Genomic DNA, 5,169 nt, shown 5'->3' with positions numbered 1-5,169 from the left:
TATATACACACATTTACTCACACATACATTGTTGAATATTTAATGCACAAGGATGTTTTTCTCTTTCGCAAAAGTCGGTCCTATCATAACTATGTAAAATGTGGATATCTTTAAAACAGGAGCAGCTAGGATTTCAATTTAAACGGATTCTTAACCTAAAAATATCAACAAATACAACCCTGCTTTCAGTTTTTGTCGATATTTTTATGCAACCTATCTTTGCTTCCTGCCCACCGTGTGGCCTTTTCGATTGTTCTGCAAAGGTTGGTAATGACTGCTCAATAGTACAATAAATAATTCAGCGGAGTGATTACATCTAACTTCTATTTACATTTGTGTAAAGGAAATGTAATCGGTAATGCGTATGCAATAACAGCAAGTATCATATAAATGATTTTTATTGTTGTTTATGTAAATACAGTGAAATCTCGAATACGTTGCTAAACTTCTGAAACCTGAAGTAACCGTATAAAATTTAATTTCGCGGCCAAAAACCCTTGATTCGATAATATCGGGAATAAAATCCAGTAAATATGTCTTTACTCTTACAGTTTCGATCTGTAAATATCAGGGAATAAAATTATTGGCTTTTAGATTTTTTCTGCTGTGAAAACCATTATTTGAAATTTTTTTATCGTTTAATCGATATTTCATGTTTTTTTCGATCAAGAATAATCCTTGAGACAAAAAATGTTCGATCATATCTTCTATTTAGATCTAGAAAAATTTAAATCTGAAAATAACGGTATCGGGAATAAAATCCAGTAAATATGTCTTTACTCTTACATTTTCGATCTGTAAATATCAGGGAATGATATTATTCGCTTTTAGATTTTTTCTGCCATGAAAACCTGTATTGGAATTTTCTTTATTTTTTTATTGTTTAATCGATATTTCGTGTTTTTTTTTCGATGAAGAATAATCTTTGAGACAAAACATGTTCGATCATATGTTTTATGTAGATCTAGAAAATTTTTAATCCGAAAATAACGGTTATTATATGCAGCAAGATGTCAGTTTTTAGTTCTTTTCAGAATCCTTCTGCTATAATAAGAGTATTTTGATTTATTTTACACAACGAAATATAAGGATTCATATGTAAGGTCCTTAAGAATATTTCCCACATTTAGGTATCTTTTTCAAGTAAATAAATACATTTATAGGAATTTTTTTAATGACATCCTACGTATATCATGATTTTATTTAAGATAATGCTTTCATTTTAAAATCCTGTATGCATCAAATTAGGTAAAAAATGAACGTCAAGCTGTGAAGCTGTGTTTTTCTGTGATCTGCTTAAATTTTGTGTTTGATAAAGCTGTTTACGCTTATTAAAGTAAAAAATTAAAAAAAGTGTTAATAAACTTCTGGTGCACAATTTAAAGATAAGTAAAACATCAAAATTTCCCGTAGATTTGATTAATTTAACTTGATATTCTTAATTGCATGTGCCGAGTATTTTGTTTCATATAATATATTGTTGTTGTACAATTGTTTTTGTTTGTGCACATTGATTTTGCTCTTTTTGTCTTTTTGTCATTTCTGCTGTTTCATCTTTGTCACAGCTGTTTGCGTTGTGTTTATTAGGTGTCTAATATACAGTGCATTTAAAACTGTTCGCTAACTGATATTTACCAGCTGATTGGTTCACTGATTAATACATCGTTTTCAAAACTGTTTTTGCTTTTTTGCTTCTAAAACCTAAAAATAAATATAATTTTAAACATGTCGTGCATTTACACCAATTGCCACGTTAAAAGCGACTCCTATGTGCCATGCTGGCTCTGCGATGGGATTGCCCATATTAAATGTGCTGGTTTGAGCGGTAGAGTATTAGACGCTATTAACGAGGGTAAGGGTCTTCGTTGGTCTTGTCAAAAATGTAGATCAACCGAAGTTGATTTATTTAAATTCTTCAGGCAGTCCAGAAATGGTTTTTCTGAGATCGGGAAGGATCTGTCGGCGCTTGTTGAGAAATTTAAGCATTACGAAAAAATGTTTAGATCTTTCACTTGTCTCGACGACCCTCCACACTCTGAAGATAGCCGTGAAAATAAAGGTGGGCATGTTATTAGTCCACCTAAAAAGACAGCCACGGATTCTAGTAAAAAAAATCCTCCATCCCAGTCCTTAGAACTTATTAATTTATCTTCTCCATGCCCTCAGGCATTGGAGCCTCCGATTTCTAAAGCCATATCCACTAGGTCTACTTCAAAAAATAGTCAAACCGTTGATTTAACAGTGTTGCCATCAACATCTCAAGCTCCACTGTCTAACTTAGTTCCTCCGAATAATTCGGAGCCCCGCACATCAGACATCATTACCAAAAAGTTGGTTGTAATTCCTCCGAGAAGATCAATCTTTGTCTCTAGATTTGCTAAAGATACTTCTTCGGATGATATAAAGTCATACATATCGACTAAAATTAGAACTAAAGATGTATTTATTCGTAAATTTAATTTTAAATACGATCGCGATATTTCTTCTTTTAAAATTGATGTAGCTTCCGAAGATTTTGATTCACTACTAAATAGTTCATTTTGGCCGACCGGGGCGTTTGTTCGCGAGTTTGAGTATAAACCTAATAAAAGTAATAATAACGTAGCTAAAATTTCTAATCTTAATTCTGATTCAAAAAACTAACTCGTAAGTCTAATTTAAGTATTTACTATCAAAACGTTAGAGGTTTGAATACCAAATTAACTGACTTATATTTAAAAGGTTTTGACTGCAATTATAATATTATTTCCTTGACCGAAACATGGCTCAAACCTCATATTTTTAATTCCGAAATTCTTCCAAATGAATATCAAATATACAGGAGTGACCGCGTGGGCAGAATCGGCGGTGGTGTTCTTTTTGCGGTGCATTCATCGATACCATCCGAGGAAGTTAGTCTTCCTGTCATTGAATATACCGAATTTAAATGTATACGTGTACAGGCTGGAAAGACTTATATTTATTTAGCTCTTTGCTACATCCCTCCTAATTCTGCCGTATCGGTATATATGCAGCTAGTTTCTTTACTTGAGACCGTAAATGCAATGCTTACGGCATCCGATTCTATGATTGTTTTGGGCGATTTAAATCTGCCACATATTTCATGGAACATCATTGACACCGATGTTGTACCAGTTTCATCTAGAGATAGTTACAATGTATTTCTGGAGGAAATGGCTGAACTATGCCTCAAACAAATAAATATATGTCCAAATAAGTTTGGAAAGGTCTTGGATCTCGTTTACGTTGATGATGTTCCGAAGGCCTCTATTAATCGGTGTGATCCCCTAGTTTTGCCGGAAGATGCATACCATCCTGCTCTTGAGTTAAACTACGAAATCATAAATGAAATACATAATAATAAGTCAAGTTCAAGTACTAGATATGTTTTTGCGAAAGCAAATTTCAGGAAAATTAACAAAGAACTTTCAAAGTTATCTTGGCCAATATATAGAGATGACGTGGAGCGTAGCGTTGAGCACTTTAATGATACTGTTTTCAATTTGTTTCGAAAGTATGTGCCAATACGTAATATTGTTCATGAAGAACCAATACAATTATGGTTCACTAAAGAGCTTAAAAAATTGAAAAATAAAAAGTCGCACTCTTTTAAACTGTATAAAAGAACGGGCTTACACAGTGATTACCTAAGGTACTCAGTTTTGCGGCATAGCTACTTTGCATTAAATAAGAAATGTTATAATTCATATTTATGTAAAATTAAGAAGAATTTAATTAACAATCCTAAATCATTTTATGGTTTCGTAAATTCAAAGCGTAAGGCACATGGTTTTCCGTCCGCTATGCATTATCGCAACACTGTATCTAGCGACAGCCAACTCATTGCCAACATGTTTGCTCGGTTCTTTAGGTCCAATTATTCTGTAGACTTCCCTATAAGTGGAGACTATCCGTACGAGCTTTGTCCAATCAACTCTGCTTATATTCCAGTAATATCTTCCGATGAAGTTTTACACTCTTTAAAAACCTTAAAAGCGTCATTTAGACCTGGACCTGATCATATTCCGACCTGTTTTCTTAAAAACTGCGCTGAGAACATCTGCGAGCCTTTAACAACTCTATTCAATTTGTCACTTAAACATGGCGTTTTTCCGTCAGCCTGGAAGGAGTCTTTCATAATACCACTTCACAAAAACGGCAGCAGGTCGTCTATAGAAAACTATCGAGGCATAGCGAAACTCTCCGCTATCCCCAAATTATTCGAAGCAATTATTGTTAACCAGCTGACATATTCTATATCTTCTTCAATTACACAATCTCAACACGGGTTTTCTAAAGGAAAATCTACTATTACTAATTTATTGGAGTTTACAACTCATGTCTCAAACGGTTTTAGAGAAAATGCTCATACCGACGTAATTTACACCGATTTCAGTAAAGCTTTTGACAAAGTATGTCACTCGTTACTCATCCGTAAACTCGACCTAATCGGCTTTCAGCCCAGTCTCCTTCAATGGATCTCATCTTACCTCTCTGATAGAACACAAAGAGTTATTGTTAATAATTGTTCTTCCAACATCATTAAAGTTTCTTCAGGAGTTCCTCAGGGAAGCCACCTTGGTCCGATTCTGTTCCTGATATTCATTAATGATATTTCTTCTATAATAAAACATTCAAAAATTTTAATGTATGCCGATGATGTGAAACTTTTTAAAACATTGTCCTCTATCGAAGAAAGGTCTTTGTTACAAGCGGATCTGAACAACGTGGTTAGTTGGTGTAATACAAACTATATGCCACTAAACCTTCAAAAATGTAAAGTTATGTGTTTCTCTCGGAGGGCTGTACAACCAGCTGTTTATTCAATATCAAATTATAATCTGGAGCAGGTATCCAATTTTGTCGACCTTGGTATCACAATGGATTCCAAACTCAATTTCAACCATCATATTAATGTTACAGTCAATAAAGCCAAAGGCGTTTTTGCATTTGTAAGGCGTTGGTCAAAAGAGTTTAAAGATCCTTATGTTACAAAAGCTCTTTTTACCAGTTTAGTTAGACCTATACTAGAATACGGATCTATTGTTTGGAATCCCCGCTACCAAGTTCATTCAGAAAGGATTGAATCAATTCAAAAACAATTCTTGCTTTTTGCATTGCGTAATTTTAACTGGGATTCAGATTACAATCTCCCCCCTTACACAAGTC

Source organism: Rhagoletis zephyria, unplaced genomic scaffold (genome assembly GCF_001687245.7).
Source record: "Rhagoletis zephyria isolate East Lansing unplaced genomic scaffold, Rhagoletis_zephyria_1.1 Rzeph_scaffold_04741, whole genome shotgun sequence".
In the NCBI taxonomy this organism is placed as follows: domain Eukaryota; kingdom Metazoa; phylum Arthropoda; class Insecta; order Diptera; family Tephritidae; genus Rhagoletis; species Rhagoletis zephyria.
The sequence above is the reverse complement of the archived record's forward strand: the minus strand, read 5'-3'. Positions refer to the sequence as shown.